This window comes from Bacillus rossius, chromosome 15 (genome assembly GCF_032445375.1).
Source record: "Bacillus rossius redtenbacheri isolate Brsri chromosome 15, Brsri_v3, whole genome shotgun sequence".
NCBI classification, from domain to species: Eukaryota; Metazoa; Arthropoda; class Insecta; order Phasmatodea; family Bacillidae; genus Bacillus; species Bacillus rossius.
Window position 1 is genome coordinate 36,862,705 of NC_086342.1, and position 20,967 is coordinate 36,883,671.

Consider the following 20,967-nt stretch of genomic DNA (forward strand, 5'->3'; position numbering starts at 1 on the left):
AGAAGCTCCATCAACAAAAAGGAAGCACATTCTGGAAGCACCGACAACGAAAAGGCAGCCAATCAGGAAGCACCGACAACGAAAAGGCAGCACATTTGGAAGCACCGACAACGAAAAAGGCAGCACCATCATCGAAAAGGCAACACATTTGTCATTGGCTCCAATATTCATTGGCTCCAATATTCAATGGTTCCATCAGTCTATTGATTCTATCAGTCTAGTGACTCCAACAGTCATTGACACCAACAGCCTTTTTCTTCATCAGCTCCAATGATATTTAGCTAGAACGCTACGAGTCTAAGAGACTATGAGGCTACAATTCTACGAGTGTACAAGACTCCTCCAACTACCTTCAAGTGTATAAAGCTCCAAATGCTCCAACAGCTCCAACACGCAATGTACGCAATGTACACACAGTACACACAGGAAACGGAACGTACACACAGTACACACAGGAAACGGAACGTACACACAGTACACACAGGAAACGGAACGTACACACAGGAAACGGAACGTACACACAGGAAACGGAACGTACACACAGTACACACAGGAAACGGAACGTACACACAGTACAGTACACACAGGAAACGAAACGTACACACAGTACACACAGGAAACGAAACGTACACACAGTACACACAGGAAACGGAACGTACACACAGTACACACAGGAAACGGAACGTACACACAGTACACACAGGAAACGGAACGTACACACAGTACACACAGGAAACGAAACGTACACACAGTACACAGGAAACGGAACGTACACACACACAATGACTACACTTCGTTCGCGCAGTATAAGCATTTAATGAGAACGAAGCACATTTGGACGGAAATTCTATAAAACGAAAGCTCATTTAACGAAAAGGAGGCGCATTCTCTCGTTCATTCAACTTGGTAGGATGCAATCGTCAATGATAAGTTAGGATATAATCTCTCCAACAGTCTATGAATCCAACAGTTTATATTTCCATTAGCCATCGACTCCAACAGTCATTGACTCCAACAGTCATTGGATCCAACAGACATTGCCTCCAACAGCTCCAAATGGCTCCAACAGCTCCAAATGGATCCAAATGCTCCAAACGACCTCCAAATGCTTGACAGCTCCAAAATGGCTCCAAATGCTCCAAACGGCCTCCAAATGGCTCCAACAGCCTCCAAATGCTTAACACATCTCCAAATGGCTCCAAATGCTCCAAACGGCCTCCAAATGCTTGACAGCTCCAAATGTCTCCAGCAGCTCCAAATGCTCCAAATGTCTCCAGCAGCTCCAAATGCTCCAAATGGCTCCAACAGCTCAAAATGCTCCAAACGGCCTCCAAATGGTTCCAACAGCTCCAACAGCCTCCAAATGCTTAACTCAGCTCCAAATGACTCCAAATGTTCCAAACGGCCTTCAAATGCTTGACAGCTCCAAATGCTCCAAATGGCTCCAACAGCTCCAAAAGGCTCCAAATGCTTCAAAAGACTCCAAATGCTCCAACAGCTCCAAATGGCTCCATCAGCTCCAACAGCTCAAAAAAAAAGGCTCCAAATGCTCCAACAGCCTCCAAATGCTTAACACAGCGCCAGATGCTTCAAAAGGCTCCAATTATCGCATCTGTCTTCGTCGGCATTTTCTCTTTTGCTCCCACTGCTCCAACAGCATTACGTTATATGATTCCATGGATACTTTGCTACGTAGCTACAGGTCTACGAGGTTCCAATGCATCATGTTTACGAAGCTTCCAGGACACGAGGCTACATGGCTACGAGACTACATGACTCTAACTGATTACAATAGCACCACTCAGTGGCGAGAGTTAGGTTATCTAATGCAAAGCAAATTGATGTAAGTAGTTCTGACTGTCATCAACAGATGTAGCCACATGTTGCTTGCATGTAAATATTAATTAGTTATTTTATGCGGGATGCGGGATGCTCACTAACGATCGCAAAAGAAGGATGGCTTCGCTAGACTCCAAGGAAAAGCAGAACTACATGCATAAAGTTTTTTTGCAGGAGATATATTAATTCTCGCTGATGAAATATGAAAAAATTTCTATTTAAGTATTGAATCTAATTTAAAACACTCAATTGGTATCTGGTATTAGTCTCAGTAACTAATATGAATTCTGATTTGGGATCTGACGCTGTATCGAAAGAACATAGGTGTAAGTTTTGCAGTAAAGATTTTATCTTGAGAAAGAATAAAAGACAACACGAGAAGAATGACTGTGTTAAAAATCCACTGCGCAATATGATAAGTTGTGTACGATGTAGCAAGTCGTTTACGCAGAGAGAGAGCCTAAAAAGACATGGAAGAACTTGTAGCGCCAAGCCTGCGTACAAGCTAGAGGACAACGATGAATCTACCATCCTAAGGAAGAGTGATCTGCATTACCACAATAATTTTCTTGGCTCTTCCGATCTCGACAAAGAACTTAAATTGAAGGAGGTTGATGATTTACGGAAGAATGAAGACAATGGAAGAATCCTTAACGTGAAAAGTGAGAATATATTCCAGCCAAATTCAAGTAGATCTTTTCTACTTTGTAAAAATGATGGACTCCTAAAAAGGAAGCATGAAGACGATGAAGACGCTTCAACATCATCAACATCGAAATATTACGGAAAATTGGGTGAAGACGATTCCTTCTACGGTGATTGTTACAGTGACTCTGAGGCTGTTGACAAAGACATAGACTATGATGAAGCACCTAAAGCTGCCAAGATCGAAGAATGTGGCGGTGTCCTGAGACCGAAACGGTGGAAACGACGTGATATATTAAATAAATCTGATCAAGCTTGTGATGATCACCGTCTCAAACATGAAAGTTACCCTGAGGTTGGTGGTAAAACGGAAGACACCAGAGATCATAATATTTATAAAGGTGCAAGGAAGATGGTGGTAGAAGAGATTGATTACACATCATGGAAAGATCCAAACATATTGGTTGACCGGTTAAGACTTCTACATGGTTCGCTTTGTGCAGGAAACTATTCGTGCATCAAAGAAATATCCTTCATACTCAAGGAACTGAGGAATGCTGGCTACATACAATAATGGCTTGTTTTACTTGTATTTGTATAATGTAAAGCAATAAAATAAACAATTTAAATTATAAGAATTTAATGTTTTTATTTCTTGTATTCTGATTTCTAAGACTTAGATCTCGTAACTTGTGCTTCCTTGTTGCCTTTTTTTTTTTTTTTTTGTTGATGGAGCTTCCAAATGTGCTGCCTTTTCGATGATGGTGCTTCCAAATGTGCTGCCTTTTCGTTGTCGGTGCTTCCAAATGTGCTGTCTTTTCGTTGTCGGTGCTTCCAAATGTGCTGCCTTTTCGTAGTCGGTGCTTCCAAATGTGCTGCCTTTTCGATGATGGTGCTTCCAAATGTGCTGCCTTTTCGTTGTCGGTGCTTCCAAATGTGCTGCCTTTTCGTTGTCGGTGCTTCCAAATGTGCTGCCTTTTCGTAGTCGGTGCTTCCAAATGTGCTGCCTTTTCGTTGTCGGTGCTTCCAAATGTGCTGCCTTTTCGTTGTCGGTGCTTCCAAATGTGCTGCCTTTTCGTAGGCGGTGCTTCCAAATGTGCTGCCTTTTCGTAGTCGGTGCTTCCAAATGTGCTGCCTTTTCGATGATGGTGCTTCCAAATGTGCTGCCTTTTCGTTGTCGGTGCTTCCAAATGTGCTGCCTTTTCGTAGTCGGTGCTTCCAAATGTGCTGCCTTTTCGTTGTCGGTACTTCCAAATGTGCTGCCTTTTCGTTGTCGGTGCTTCCAAATGTGCTGCCTTTTCGTTGTCGGTGCTTCCAAATGTGCTGCCTTTTCGTTGTCGGTGCTGCCAAATGTGCTGCCTTTTCGTTGTCGGTGCTTCCAAATGTGCTGCCTTTTCGTTGTCGGTGCTTCCAAATGTGCTGCCTTTTCGTTGTCGGTGCTGCCAAATGTGCTGCCTTTAAGTAGTCGGTGCTTCCAAATGTGCTGCCTTTTCGTAGTCGGTGCTTCCAATTTTTTTTTTCCTTTTTTGAAGGTGCTTCCAAGTGTGCTTCCTTTTTTTGATGGTGCTTCCAATTTTTTTTCCTTTTTTGAAGGTGCTTCCAAGTGTGCTTCCTTTTTTTTTGATGGTGCTTCTATTTTTTTAATGTTGTTTTGACTCTAGTATTTTAGTAAAATGTTCTTGGTTTGACTAGCGTATTATTCCATACGGTGCATGTATATAAGCGAGTCCTAGACAGCAGGACGCTCAGTTTTGTTACTGACGTCGACGGTGTACGGATCACCTAGTTTGTTTCTTCTGGTGCATAAGACGTGTAATTGCTTGTTCTTGAGACTTCGATGGCATCTTTGCCGACTTTAACGTCGTACTCGATGGAGGATGTACCATCGACTACGGGAACCATGACGTCGGCGCCGACGATGTTGGAGCAGATCCTGTTGGCAACGCCTCTGACAACACTGGAGGAGACTTCGATATGTGCTGTTCCACCATTAGCTGAAGTTTTACCATCTGCATTCCAGACTTCAATTCATGAAGAGCATACATCGCATCAATGCAAATATTGTGACGCATCATTTACTTTCACTTCAAATGCGCGCAGACATGAAAGAAGCAGCTGTCAGAATAATGTTCAAAGAATACAATTTCAGTGCAATAAGTGCAATAAACTAATTTCACGTCTCGATAGCTTAAATCGTCATTATAAAAAATGCTCCGAGACGTATAATGAACATGGTTATTGATTTGACTCATGTGTTGTACCGGCTAATGAGACTATATAAGTGATATGAACTTCAGTCCGTCTCTGGCTGCGGTGATGACCGGATCGGATAGACATTTAAAGTCATGTAAAAGGCTTAGTCCGTACAATAAGAAGACTGTTTGAATCGAGGAATCCAAAAGGCTTTAGTAATTTGTCAGTGTTTTTTTTTGTACTTGTAGTAGTGTATTGAATTTATGTAATAAAATTTTTTTAAAAGAACTTGTGTTTTTATTTTCTCAAACCTAACACTTTTTTAGTATTTTTTTAAATTAAAGTTGTTTTGTATCGACCAGGGATTGAACCAAGGACCTAAGTCGATCCAATCAATCATTATATGGATTACAAATTTATTTAATGAATTTTGAACTTTTTCCCGAATTTCTAGCATTACAATTACGAATTTCCAATATGGTGGTCTTGTCTGATAGGATGATGGTAGTAGATGATTTAAAGTCTCTTTACGAATGTTGAACATGGTTTATTGAAATTATTATTTTTTACATAAAATTAAACATTATTGCATCGATCGGGTATCGAACCGAGGACAGGAATCGATCGAATCAATATGTAAGTTAATGAGTGATTTATTTAATGAATTTTGGAACTTTTCCCGAATTTCTAGCTAAATAATTACACGATTCCAAGATGGCGGCCAAATTTCAAGATGGTGGGTGTCACAGTACTAAATGATTACTGCACTCTAGCGGATAAGAACTAAACTAACATGGCGTCAGTGCACTCTCGTCGACGAAAACAAGATGGTGGTCTCCAGCAACGAAGACAAGATGGCGGACATGATGTCATACTAGGTGACGATATATATGCTTTGAAAAAAAGTGGTGGGAGTCAGTCTGCCAAAAGTCACCACGGGGGGAAGGATCGGTCGCCATTTTTATTTTTTTTTTTGCGCTCGCCGGGTTCGAACTGAGGACTCCGAGTTCCGTGTCGTTAAGGTATGATTTTTAAATATTTTTTATTAAATTTTTATTAATAGAATTTTTTTATAAATTTAAAAAAAAAATTCATTAAAATCGGATAATAAATAAAAAAGTTAAAGATGGCGGCCGTAACGGAAATTGCAACGGTGACGTCATCATCCAATATGGCGGAAAACACATCACCGGAATTTTCTAGAACACAATGACGTAATCCAAAATGGCGGATCCAAGATGGCGGATCCAAAATGGCCGCCGGGGTCAAGGTCAAGGTCAAAGGTCAAGGTCACAACCATCCAAGATGGCCGCCGTGACGTCACAATCCAAGATGGCGGAAAACACCACAGACACCACAGCCTGAAGCCTGTCCCAGCTTGCCCTATTATATACTACTGAAGACGTATAGCAGCATTGCGAAGCAATTTATATTATAAGTCTTGAATACGTTTTCATTTTTTTTGTCGTGATGCACCCTGCAGTCGAAGTTTAGTCTGTCGAATTCAGTCTCTCCTTTTAGAGCTCCGGTTCATAAACTACACAAGGCGCAGTAATGCAACGCGAGTATTGTTCATCTTCTTTCGTGCGTTTTACTTGCGTTTCCGACGGCCATGTTAGAAAATAAGTGTTCCGAAAAAAGTTATACACTCAGACTTTATGCGCATAGAGGTAGTGTTTCCGGCGGAGAAGATTTCATATTTAATATTAAAAGTACGGAAATACTATAGCCAGTAGAGAGTCAATCTTCAGAATAAAATACAGTTATTTCCTAGAGAGAGTTTATGTTTGTGCAATGAATTAACTCTTGTTAAACAAAACTCTTTTATTCATGTTCTTGCTTCATATTTCTTGTACTTTTTTTTAAAATTTAGAATGACAATTTTTAAACGCGTGTTTTTACGTCGTGTAAGATGAAAATCCCAGTACACATTATCATACCATGCCCGGCACACAAGTTTCTTTATTGCTCTACTGAGCCATAAAACTGATTGATCACTAGTAGTACTTATGTAATAGTAAGTCCGCCTACAGGACCAGGGAGTAGATGGAGGTTGAGGTCGACCATTTTGGATTCTGACGTCACGGTGGCCATCTTGGATGACCTTCAAAAATTACTCAAAATTTGCTTAAAATTCGCCATAATCCGCCAAAAATTCAACTTTTTTTGGAAGAAAATTTCGCCAAAAAATCTAAAAAAAAAAAAAATTGAAAAATTAATATTTTACTATTTAGAGGGAAAAAAATCTCGCTTTAAAAGGGAAAATTTCCCGTTTTAGTCCTCAAAAATACCAAAGGCTTAAAATGTCCTAAAAGTGGCTTAAGTGGCCCAAAGCTGCTTAGGTCATGACCTTCAAAATTAGGATGTTTTGCCTCCATTTTGAAGTATTATGAAACCGTTGCAATTTTCTTTACGGCCGCCATCTTAAAATCCGTATTTTTATGTTAAAAATCAGGGCATTTTTTTAAAATTATTAAAAAAATTATATAACAAAATTTCTAATAAAGTTCCATCTTGAAATTATGTCATCATGTATGTCATCTTAAAAATCAGTAATTTTTATGCTAGAATTTCGGGAAAATTTAAAAATGTATAAAAAATTTAATTAATCAAAATTTAATAAAATTATATTACAAAACGACTTACATCGCGGATCTCAGAGTCTTCGGTTCGAACTCGGTGAGGGCAAAAAATGGCAATGGATTCTTCCTCCACGGAAGCCACCGGCAGACTGACCTCCCATCACTGATGCCAAAGATATTTCCGTCCTTGGTGTGATTCTCGGCCAGTGATAAGAGTAACGTAAGCTTAAAATAAAATTTAAATTCTGTTTCCCATTACATTTCGTGATGTATATTAATCATTATATCAACGAAAAACGACTCTATACAAGATAACTGTCAAACGAAATAAATAATGTCGCTGTACCTATGTACCTATGTACGAGGGTTATTTTTTTTCAACCTCCGCTCGGCTGTAATAAAAAAAACGGGAATGAATTGGGAAATTATTTTAATGTCAAAAGAAACGTACATCTTTACTCTATTTTTCCACATAATCACCGTGCAGATGAGGTATTTTAGGTACCGATGCACCAGCTTTCCAATACCCTCTGCATAAAATGATGCCTCCTGCCTATTCAGCCACGTTTTAACAGTGCTCTGCAGTTCATCATTGGTGTTGAAGCGTCGTCCTCCAAGCCACTTTTTCAACGTGGGGAAAAGGTGATAGTCACTCGGTGCCAAATCCGGACTGTAAGGAGGGTGATCAAACACTTCCCATCGAAATCTTGCAAGGAGTAGTTGTGTTACGGCGGCACTATGCGGTCGGGCGTTGTCATGAAGCAAGACAACACCAGATGTCAGCATTCCTCTCCGCGTGTTGCGTATCGACTGTCTTAGCCGTCGTAGTGTCGCGCAGTATGCAGCAGCATTGATTGTTGTCCCTGGCTCCATGAAATCAACCAGTAGCACACCTTGGTGATCCCAGAACACTGTAGCCATCTGTTTCTTGGTGCTGAATGTCCGTTTGAACTTTTTCGGCTTGTTTGGAGAATAGGTGTGCATCCACTGTTGTGATTGAAGTTTTGTTTCTTCATTATCGAAATGAATCCATGTTTCATCACCTGTCACCATTTGAGTCAAAAAGTGTTCACCATCGTCTGCGTAACGCTGCAAAAACGACAAGGCTGATGCCATTCGCCGCTCCTTGTTGATGTCAGTCAACATCTTGGGTACCCATCGGGCACAGATTTTCCTGTATCCGAGATTGTCTGTAACAATGGCGTATAGGGCTGACCTTGAAATGAGCGGAAATTGTTCAGACAGTTCTGAAATCGTGAATCGACGTCTCTCACGAACAACTGCATCAACTATCTGAACTGTTTCATCTGTTGCTACCGACTTCCTTCCTTGGCCACCTTCATCATGAACATCAATACGGCCTTCGCGGAATTTCCGACACCACTCTCGCACAACGCCATCGCTCATAAAGTTTTCACCGTACACAACACTCATTCGGCGATGGATTTCTGCTGCAGTGTGCCCTTCTGCCTGTAAGAAACGGATGACTCCACGCAGCTCGCATTTCGCCGTACAGTTTATCGTTGCAGCCATGTTGACATTCCCATAACCAAGCTTCAACTGAGGTGTGAGTTGGCCGCTCCACATGGTTGGTGGAAGGGGGTAAACACTACGAGACGTGTTGATTCGTGTACGAGCGATTAGGGTATCGATTAATGGGCATGCCATGGAGAAATGAAACTGTAATCACACTGCAAGGCACTGTTAAAACGTGGCGGAATAGGCAGGAGGCATCATTTTATGCAGAGGGTATTGGAAAGCTGGTGCATCGGTACGACAAATGCCTCAATCTGCACGGTGATTATGTGGAAAAATAGAGTAAAGATGTACGTTTCTTTTGACATTAAAATAATTTCCCAATTCATTCCCGTTTTTTTATTACAGCCGATCGGAGATTAAAAAAAAATAACCCTCGTACATGGAAGTCTAAATGTTAGAATCTTGGAATACCTTTCAACCAGGTCTTGTATGTCAGGTGTATAGACCACACGTTTGTATGATAATTCAACTTAGTGGGATACGATCTCATCACAAGGATATGATCTCGGCACTGGCTGTGAGTGTCGCATTTATCATCGCTGTTATCACAAGCACAGATAGACCACTGACAAGGCGGCCCCTTAAGACTGATTTATTGCAATCAATTGATAAAGTGAAACACTGAGCTTCTGCATAATACTTAATTCAACAAATTTGTACAACTAACGCAAACTGGTCACTGTCTTGAAAAAATTGTCATTAAGATAATTGGGGACAACACCATTACATTTCACGCAATTTCGTGACATTTGCTACCCCCAAATATTTTTAAAAAATATATTTTTACTATAGCGAAAATATGTGCGGTTATTGTAGTTCTTCGTTTAATTAAAGATTATCTAGATGCACAGTGTGCCATCTTAAAACTTTCTCCATTATTTTAATTGAGGCCCCCGTCTGCCCAGGGCACATACGGTGCGCAGAGCTTCAGGAAAAACAACGCAATTTGAAAAATGCTCAATATATCCGTGTGAGGTCTCTTAACAAAAATTATTTTAAAATTCGCTAAAGGCCGAAAAGTACTTTTGTTTCAAGATTAGGAATGTAAACTGTAATGGCTAAAAGGCGTGCTTTCAAATTAATTTTTAGGGACAAAACAACGGGTACAGATTATTGAAAGCACTTAAAGGACTTGCATTACGCCTTTGCGTTTATTTATATGCCATATAATGTTACGGTCACCGCTAAAATTTCACAGTTATCCTGTGACGACGAGAAGACTGTGCGCCAGTCCAGAGGAGACACCGCGCTAGAAGCACCAGCGAGCGTCTCGCTTATCATCCCGCCTCACTAACACACATACATTCCTGTTTAGACGGGCCCCTAAAACTTTGTAAAAAACTAATGTAAGTTATTTTTATTTATTTATTAGTTGTTACATTTTTTTTTAATCATTTACATTAGTCGAAATACTGCACATAGATTTAAGTGACCAAATTTACTCACACACAACCTTGCTTTTGTGAGTGCTAAATTTTCCTGTTTAATTTAGTGATTTGTAGTCATAGAATTAAAAAAAGGAAATTGGGAAAATTTATTACTATTACACCTACAAAATGACCTTTGTTAGGGTCATCGTTACACGCAGGAAGCAGATGAGACAGTTCACCAGTCATCGCCTTACGCGTAGGGAGGCGAGGTGGCACTGTATTGTTGCTTTTGTCACCTTTCTTCCCCCCCCCCTCCCCACACACACACACACACACCCATTTCCTTAGAGCCTCAGTAGCCTTGCCTACCAAGAGGCAAATGAGCCTCTGAAATGTGTTATTTGTTGTCAACTATGGAAATATGGTTTACTTGGTATTAAATGACAGGATTATTGGACTAATTGCTTTGCTGTCTTTCGTGATTTAAGTATGGTTTCATTGAATGTTAATTAACACTCTGAGGCAGAAGAATTAGTTTCATTCAGTGCCAGACTGTTGTTAATTCACGTGGCAAGTAGCAGTGGAAGTAGTTGCAGTGAATGTACTGTGACTATAGAGTACTTTCCACACACTCCTCATAATGTTCTGTGACTATGGAGTACTTCCCACACACTCCTCATATTGTTCTGTGACTATGGAGTACTTCCCACTCACTCCTCATATTGTTCTGTGACTATGGAGTACTTCCCACTCACTCCTCATAATGTTCTGTGACTATGGAGTACTTCCCACACACTCCTCATATTCTGTGACTATGGAGTACTTCCCACTCACTCCTCATAATGTTCTGGGTGTGCTGCAAAAGCGTGTTGTCGCAATTGTCACGAAGACCGTGCACACCGGCTGACGTTGGAAGCCGTGGGTGGTTATCAGCGCCTGTCCACAGAAGTCTTAGCGACAGCGTCAGGCGTGTTAGCTTTTCGTTATCGCCTCCGCGGAAGGTTGCGTCGAGGTCACCTGAAACCCACGCGTCCCACCAGCAGGCTCACTATTAATGCCACGTGCATTGACGTCATCGAAGCACAACCAACTGGCATAGCTCGTGCGTGCCCGTACAATCGACTGCCATGATGAATCATCCAATTAACTACACGTTATCGGCATTCGAGGAAAAAAATGCTGCTATAAAAACGTATTCCAGATATTTTATTACTCACTACTACACAGATAGAGAGAATAGTACTTAATGGTGACCAGATCCACAACCACGTAGAATTTTATGGGATGGGTTAGGATTAGTTTCCTATCGTTTAGTTCAGCGGTTCCCAAACGGTGGGTGGCGACCCACTAGCGGGTCGCGGAAGGGTTAAAGGTGGGTCACGACTCTATCTTAAAACTATAAGAAACCATCGAATAAACTATCAGATAATAAATTCTAAACAAATCTAGTTGTTTGCAAACATATATCTATTGTTAAATAAATAACTGTTTTGCTACAAAGTGCTTATATTTTGTCAACCATTTTCAAATCGGAACACATTGTTTATCAATAATCAATCGGTAGCTTAAAAAAGTGCAATGACATGTATATATATATATTTGAAATATTTGAAGGTAAATTATATATGCATAAGGAAGGAATACGATACAAATAATGTTTTTTACTCCACCATGGACCGATGGACCTGGAGGTATTCCTATAAGGAAAGGTGGGTCGCCAGCTGAAATGTTTGGGAACCACTCACTGGTTTAGTTCATCATCGTAATTAATATCATCATCTCCACCCTCTCCCTGTTTTAGACCGAGCAACCTTTAAACTTTAAACAGGGAATAGTCTTTACTTAGTTTTTTTTTACTTAAAAGCAGTCACGTCAATTAACATTTTTCACACACAGTTTTACCGTCTTCAAGCCTCACCTTCCACACTTTCGTATATTACGCCGTCCTAATTGGCACGCCTCGTTCCACTCGTCAGGTTTAATTTTCTTTAGTTTGGTATTAAGTGGAATGGAATTACGTTCCGCACTTTTAAGCCTCACGACCATATTTCGTATTTACCCCTCCCCCCTCCAGGGATCCTAGTTCGTCAGCGTACGGAACTTAATGGTACTCTGGACAAAGTAATGGTACATTGGCCAAAGTAATGACACTCTTTACAAAATAATGGTATTCCTGCCAAAATAATGGTATTCCTGCCAAAATAATGGTATTCCTGCCAAAATAATGGTATCCTGGCAAAATAATGGTACTCTGACATTAATTATGTCCCATTTCTTAGAAGAGCTATTTTCTGATTTCGTTACCTTCATTTCTTAGAATGACATCATGCACATGGGGTTAATTGATAGTTCTGAAATATTTAACCCAAAACGCGAGAAAAACTTGGCGAATTATAAACTGAAGACATGTTTCTCGACACAAAGTTTTTAAACAAACCTTCTTTGCTTGAGCGAGGTTCAAATAATGCGTGTTATGTAAAAAAAAAATAATCTACTGTTATAATGCCAACAGTTTTAACCATTTTCCAATATCATAATAATAATAATGTTTGCAGGCTTTCACGGCCATTGTCTAAAGTAGCTTGGCTTTTGGGTTGTAGCCGCGTCCTTGGCGAATAATTCACCGACGTTTCGGTCGACATTGTAGTCGCAATCATCAGGGAGCAGTTACCTACTCAAGCAGTAGGTAAATACTCCCTGATGATGGCGACTGCAATGTCGACCGAAACATCGGTGAATTATTCGCCAAGGACGCGGCTACAACCCAGAAGCCAAGCTACTTCCACTATCATAGTTTTCCAGTAATGAGTTTGCATTGTTTAGCCTTAATTGAAGTCAAATAATGGAATGGCATGGCTTCGACATAGTACAAGGTACACAAGCTTACGCATCATGTTAACGGTACTCTTTAACATGCCTGACATCCCTGACTCGCTGCCAGGAGGCCGTCCACAGTCGCAGCTGGGATGCTGTCCTACCCGGAAGTCCCTCATTGGGCAACTCTCTACTCATCATCACAACACCCATTGGCCACAAAGTGATCCTTCATACTGTACAAGCAGGTTACAATCTCTCGTATTGTGGTTACCGAGTTTCCAGATCCTGATTTCAGTTGGATGAGCGAAGAATTTTTTTTTTAATTTGGAGTAAGCTGCAAAAATTTGGTTTGTTCGTACGCAAACTATTTTCTCACTCTTATTACAGATTTTATACATGTCATCCCTATATCTAAATTATATGGCAGTAATATATATATATATATATATATATATATATATATATATATATATATATAAATTCGTGGGTACTATTGACCAGCACATTTTTCGGACCGTGTACTTACTATTATAGATTTTAGTTCATATATTATTAGAGTTTTACGTGAGTTCGTGTGATATTTTTGATATTTTTTTACATCTTTTTATGTTGTTAGGCTGAATTTGTTTTGATAGGGCTTTATGTGACAGTTTTGAAAAGAGGATTTTGAAGAACTCCAAGATTATAGCAGGCTGCTAACTACTTGCATACCTGCTCATTGCTCATGAATGAGGCTCAGCCGGGGTGTCAGGACCTAAACCCACGACCCTCTCGTCATGAGCATGAAGCGGTAGCGGCCGCGGTCTCCGAGGACTTGAGACCTTGTTTCCGAGACCGGAGATGGGTCCAGATGTACCAGTTTTGTTTCCTAGCCCTAAGTTTATTTATATAAGTGTGCAGGAAGGGTACAGGTTAAGTGAGGACCTTAGCGTGTCTCAGGCTTAGGCCCCCGCCTACCCGGCACACATGCGGTGCGCAGAGCTTCAGGAAAAACAACGCGATTTGAAATGGAGTTAAGAGTTAAAATGGCTAAAAAGGCATGTTTTCAGAGTACTTTTTAGGCATAAAAGAACCGATATAGATTCTTGAAAGCACTTAAGGGAATTGCATTACACCTTCATTTTAATTTCTCCGTCATATAATGTTATGGTCTCCGCTCAAATTTCACAGTTGTCCTATGCACGATGAGAAGACTGCGCGCTAGTTCAGAGGAGATGACCGCGCTAGAAGCACCAGAGAGCGTTGCGCTTGTCATCCTGGCTCACTAACACAGATAAACACCTGTCTGGGTAGGCCCCTTAAAGCCACTACACCTTAATCATGCCAGGTCTAAACCATGCGGGAGAGGTCACGCGCTGCTGAGGTTTTTGATCAGTCATGGCAACGATTAAGGCCATGACTGACGCCTCTTTGGTCGCCCTAGCCTGTTAGGCGAGCTTTTCTCCTGCAAGTTTATCCGATAGCTCTCTTGAAGTTTGAGTTTTGTCTCATATATTCAACAGTTTTTCTTTTTTAAACAAAAAGCTGTAAAATGTTACGCTAGTGTCCAATTTTGGACAACTTTAGCTGTGAAAATAAACGCAAAATATGTTGTTTACTAGCTGCAGTACCCGGTGTTGCCCGGACTGTACACAGGGAGAAGAGGAATTTTTTTTCAAAATCAGATGTGGACAGCAATTTTTCTTCTTAATTTGAATGTCAAGTGTGGAAAATAATTTCTATCACTGGCAATACCCGGCAGACGTTGTTCTGCTAGTTATTTATCTCTATAGATCTTAAAATGGATGGTCTGTATGAAATATAAACTCTATAAAGCACCATAGAAAAAAGTGGAAAAATATAAGATTACTGATATTGAAAAGATTCCATTATCTATTTAATGCTCGGCATGCATTGCAATGCCTCATTCAATTTTGTATTGTAATTTGTTTGAAGTAGGTACACTTATAGAAAACATCTCTATATCTCTATATCTCTCTATATATATCTTTATCTCTATCTACATCTGTATATATCTCTATTTATATTAATCTCTCTATCTCTAAATATATACATCTACATCTCTAACTATATCTCTCTCCTCTATATACCAATCTCTATACCTCTCTATATATGCCTCTATGCAGCTCTAAATTTCTCTTTATCTAACTCCATTTCATTCTCTAATATCTCCCTCTATCTCACTCTATATGTCGCTCTCTTTTATATTTAATTCAATTTAATTCTGTCATGCGTACGCACTCGAACAACGAAAACACGAACTGCTGTTAAACTATATGAAATACACACTTTTGTTGAAACTATTCTTGCGCCATCTATTGTAAAATAGTTGTTTGACTCAGAAACCTTCGCGGGCATGCCCATAACAACTCACCGAAATTTCATCGCAATCGGAAGAATGGTATAGGAACGCATACGGAACAAACGAACAAAAAATCAAGATGTGACGGACGCCCCAAACGATAACGCGTTAAAAATTCCAGGGAACGCCATCTATTGACGAAGTTCACAACTGAACTGTTACTAGCGCCGTATATAAGATGATGATGTGTATCGGAAGACACTACCTCGTAGCATTCACGTTATTTTTTCGTTGCCGTCATTGTTGGTGGTCGGTGGACGAATGTTTTTGCGACCGACTGTAGGTGTAGAGACGAGCCGGAGAGAGTGTGCACCGGCAGACACGCCGCGGGGTGGAGGGGGGATGAATGAAGTCTGCGGCGGAGAGAGCGGTCGTCGCCGCGAAGCTCAGTGGCAGCCGGGGAGCGGAGTAGCGCGTCATGGCCGCCGCAGGTAAACTGGCCGTGTGTGTGCCACGTGTGTGCCACGTGTGTGCCGTGTGCCGCGTGTGCTGCGTGTGTGCGCGAGATGAGTCCTGCCGACCCACCCAGGACGACGACTGCTTCTTCGGCCGCGCCTTTAGCCGCGAGGTCGTCATCTTCGCCAGGCCGTCGGTCCGCGAACCTGTTTGCATCAACGGAAACTGTTCCATTCCAGCTCATTACTTCATATCTACGTTACACACGGGCTAAATACAACTAAGAAATAATTACATCGCATTCGTTTTGCATCATTAGTTGGAAAAATATACATTTTTTAACACTTCCTTGCGGAGAATGAAATGCAATATGAAACTGGAACTTTTTTTTTTAGGCTTACAGAAATTTTACTGGCCACTATGTGATTACGGTTTAATTTATTTCATAAAAAAAATCTTTAATATTATTGAGCCTTTTAAAAATTCTCCAGAATTTTTATAATTTTAAACTACTAAATAAAAGTAAATAAAATTTTTCAGAAATTCTTAAAACCATATCAGGCAGTAGCCACAATCATTGCCTTTAAACCTCAAAGTAAACAATTCTTTTTTCAGCTAATTATGAAAAAAAATATGGACAGTATTTATTTTCTTTTTATGTTTTTGAAGTTCGGCCTCTGAAAGAGTCTACAAGTTTATCAGTTTTTTGCGTACCTAAATATAAAGTAATGATCTGGAACGGGACATAACCCCTTATTTTTTATGGAAGTGGCCATTTTGAAGGACGGAAATTCTGATTCATACTCATCCATCAGCGGGTTTTGGTCAAGCATAATTTCCGCTATGTTTTGGGTTTGGCAATAGGGCGATCAGGGTGCATACACTAGACTGGGGCTACGAGGTTATTTTCTGAAGTTAGTCCCTATGCTATTACCAACCTCAAATTAATGCACCAAACCGTTTGATTTAAAAGCTATGCTTTGAATTTGAGCGAAAATAATTGTTTTCCGTCCACCCGAAAATTGGGACAATGTTCCTTTTTCGCTAATCCTGCTTTTTTAAAAAAAAATCAAAGTTGTAGAATTAATATCTTCAAAATAAAAATTAATTTGGTAACTGTACAGTTTCAAATCGTAAAACACATTCACCTGATTATTTATTGAATTATTTAGTTTTTACGTTAAAATACAATTGGACATGAACAATTACTCACAGGAAAAATGTTTTTCAAAGTTTTATACATATTTTTAAAACGAAATATGTCTTCTTAATTAAACAACTTTGCATCAGAAACACTTATTTTAATATTTTATGTTAAATTACAACTGTATACACAATAAAAAAAAACATTACCAAATACCAGTTAATATGCCTACTAGCTTATCTTTTATAAAAATAAAATGGATTATTAAAGTTGGACATAACGGTAATGTAAGGCTGCCTTGTGGTGTCGGAACTTCACTCTAGTTTCGTTTTTCATTAGTGGTCAGCATCTTCATGGTGACAAACTGAGCGAGGTGGCGTTGTGACGAAACGTGACGTTGGAATAGCATCTCAGAGTACCTGGGCTGTAACCACCCCAGGCGAATGCTTGTGTGTGTGTGACAGCGAGGCGGGATGATAAGCGCGACGCTCGCTGGTGCTTCTAGCGCGGTGTCTCCTCTGAACTGGCGCGCAGTCTTCTCGTCGTCACAGGATAACTGCGAAATTTGAGCGATAACCGTAACATTACATGGTTGAGAATCTATACTAATATTATAAAGCTGAAGAGTTTGTTTGTTTGTTTGTTTGTTTGTTTGAACGCGCTAATCTCAGGAACCGCTGGTCCGATTTGAAAAATTCTTTCAGTGTTGGATAGTACATTTATCGAGGAAGGCTATAGGCTATATTATATTATCAATAACATTAGGGATCCTTACTAAAAGTCCAATTTAGAATCAAATGCGTTGGAGGGGGTTAGATACTACATGTAGTACACGTACGAAGTGTGTGTTGACAATGCCGCAGGCGCTATTGCCTATTAACATTGTTGCCACGCACTAGATGCCTTATCATTCTTAATTTTCCCATACAAGTAAAAAACACCCGTGTGATATTAACAACGAAACAGGATTTTGCATTGTTCATGCCTTCTGCGTCTCCATGGCAACGGAATCGCGCGGCAGTGGCGTACCCACAAGGAGGGGCATGTATAATGAGCGGCGCAAGAGTGATCTGCCTGTAAACTGCCGTAGCGAAGTACGGGTACATCAGTTGTACGTTGCGTGCACGAGTCGGGAAACCATCGGTGCTATTCATTTTCTCTCCGAATTGTTTTTATTTACCATTACTGTAAATGGGAGATGTGGCTTAATTTTTTTCCATTAGTATAGCCGTGCGAAACCGGGTCGGGCAGCTAGTTGATGATAAAGGGGTAGTGCAAGTCCCTTAAGTGCTTTCAAGAATCTGTACCGGTTGTTTTACGCCTAAAAATTACCCTGAAAACATGCGTTTTAGCCATTTTAAATCTTCTAAATCTACAGTTTAAAAACTCAATCCGAAATCAAAGGTACTTTTTCGGCCCTCAGCGAACTCTTAAATGCTTTTCGTAAATAGACCCCACTCGGATATCTTGAGTGGTTATCAAATCGCGTTGTTTTCCCTGAAGCTCTGCACACCGTGTGTGTGTCCGGGTAGGCGGGGCTCTTAACTGGCTGTCTGCACGCCCGCTGTTGTCGCCCTTACGTGCATCACACGTGTTGGGTGCTGTGCGGAGATTGGATTACTGTTAAGTTAGCTTATGTTTGGCTCTGGTGTTGTTTCCGACTGCTCTGTCTGATTCTGCTGCTTCTGAAAACATATATTTACCGCAGTCGCAGAGTTTTTTTTACTGGTTTGTCCTAGTAAGTTCACAGTTTTTACAACACTTTTTGACGTGATAACGTCTTATAAATCGATGAACGCCGGCTGCACGCACGAAGAAGCATTACTCATTGTCACGTTCCGCCTGAGCCGAGCGTGCAAGAACCGGCCAACCACCGTGCGATAAAATCTTCTATAATATCAGATAGGTTAAGGCGGGCTTTTTAAAAGAAGCAATTTAAAAATTTTGATTTATTTGTCCAATTTCGTCATTTCAAATTAACAATTGATTGACATTGATTTGATTTCAGTTTATTTCTATAACTAATTGTTCGTGATTATATTTAAACAAATTATTTAAATTAAATTTGCAAAAACTGTAAATAATATTTGAAAATTAAAAAATAAGCAATTATTCATCAGTGTTTTCTTATGACGTTATCACAAAACATTATCGTCCGTAAACCGACTGTACAGACAACCCCTTTTTTTTTATTTGTAGCATTATTAGCATGGTAGGTGATTTTTTTTGGGGGGGGGGGGAGATAATGTTTAAAGTTCAGGCAGGAAAAATACTGGGAATGTGATGACTTCAACCATAATGAAAGCACACCGCTGAGGCGAGAGATGTTTAAAGTAATAAGACCCTTGCTCGACTCGAGACTTCTGTGCTGAAGATGGCGACTGCAATGCGACCCAAACTCGTGTTGTGAATATCTCCCGCCTTCAGCGCGGCCGGAAGCCACAAACCGAGCAGCCTCGCACAATAGCTGCGAAAGCCATGGGCCATAGACATGACATACTAATGTTATATATTAACTAATTTCCTCATCAAAAGTATTTGCTATTTATTAATTATAAAGTGGTTTAAGAGACCATTACTTGCTTTCAGTCATTTGATCAATTTATTATTCATTTAATAAAATTAATAACGGGCACACTTTTAACAACAATAGGTATGAATCTATGATTTGTTCCACAAAATTTCTGAACATTGGCCATAAATTAATCCATTTCGATTTAATATTATTCTTGCTTGATTTAACTGTCCAGGTGTTCCATCAATTTTAACTCCACTTGATGGTGATGTTCACGAATGAATTACGTCTATGGATGTTACAATTATTCGATGAAAGTATTTGATGGCAGTACTATTCGATTATCTACATCTTGTAGACAGAAATTATTATCTTCTCTGTGATGGGCAGCCAGCTGACCAGTTCGGGAGCTCGTGTGGTTGGAAGTCGGGCTTGAATGGGCGCGGCTGGGTTTGGACACTGAGTTGTTCCATTAACGATCCGAGCCGAGCCACCGGCCCAACCTGTCGCTTGCGCAACGAACCTCGGCCTCGGGTGCGTCGACCATTAATTATCTACCTGTTGGAACACCGGCCTCTTCTGTGGACCAGGAGGGATGCTATAGCTCGCCTCATCCTTAGTTTCTGCCGCTGACGATGTCCCTTTTGCCCTCGTCAGGGGTAGTATGTGTGTTGGTGAGGCGGGATGATAAGCGCGACGCTCGCTGGTGCTTCTAGCGCGGTGTCGCCTCTGGACTGGCGCGCAGTCTTCTCGTTGTCACAGGATAACTGTGAAATTTGAGCGGTGACCGTAACATTATATGGCCGAGAAATGAACATAAATGTGTCATCCAAGTCCCTTAAGGTCTTTCAGTAATAAGTAATGGTTGTTTTAGCCTAAAAATTACTCTGAAAACACACATTTTAGCCAATTTAACTCTTATAAATTACAGTTTTAAACCCTAAACCGAAGTCAAAAGTACTTTTTGGCCCTCAGCGATTTCTTGAATGCTTTTCGTAAGCAGACCCCGCTTGGATATCCTGAGTAGTTTTGAAATCGCTTTGTTTTTCCTGAATCTCTGCGCACCGTGTGTGTGCCCGGGCAGGCGGGGGCCTTAAGTGCCTTGTGTTTACTCGCAGGCTAGGATTCTTTTGTCAACCACAGGTTAGCCGAATGATTCCTTTGTCAACCACAGGTTAGCCGAATGATTCCTTTGTCAACCTCAGGTTAGCCGAATGATACCTTTGTCAACCACAGGTTAGCCGAATGGAAAAGGGAGGTTGTGGACAGTGTGATGCTGGGATGGATTGCCTCAGCCTCTCACTGTTACTCCTCCTTAAAACACCTCCATGTTAACAATCGAATGGCGAATCCATTTCCCCGTGGCTCTAGGGAGCTCGTGTTCGTGGATGCAGCCCTCACGGGAGTACATGCCGTGAAATCCAGCACGTTGAACAAATATTGCAGCATTGTGCTGGATGACTGTACCTTTTTGGGTGTGCACTTTTACCAGATTCTGGACACTGAGCACAAACGTTTGACGCAACTTTGTAATGTTTATGATAAATTACGTTTCTCTGTGGTCA

At 40.6% G+C, this 20,967-nt stretch overlaps 1 protein-coding gene across 12 annotated transcripts in view; it reads left to right on the forward strand.

The window, feature by feature from the left end:
• LOC134539300 (protein kinase C and casein kinase substrate in neurons protein 1) overlaps nucleotides 1–20,967 on the forward strand; it is a 244,370-nt gene that overhangs the window by 131,400 nt on the left and 92,003 nt on the right. Inside the window, exon 1 of one of the 12 annotated variants that reach the window (XM_063381220.1) lies at nucleotides 15,643–15,778. The exons of 8 other annotated variants lie outside the window; for them this stretch is intronic. The gene's annotated coding sequence lies outside the window, so the exon portion shown is untranslated. Of the gene's footprint in view, nucleotides 1–15,642; nucleotides 15,779–20,967 lie in introns of those variants that run through there. 3 more of the 12 variants (XM_063381212.1, XM_063381219.1, XM_063381213.1) reach the window with 3 other exon arrangements.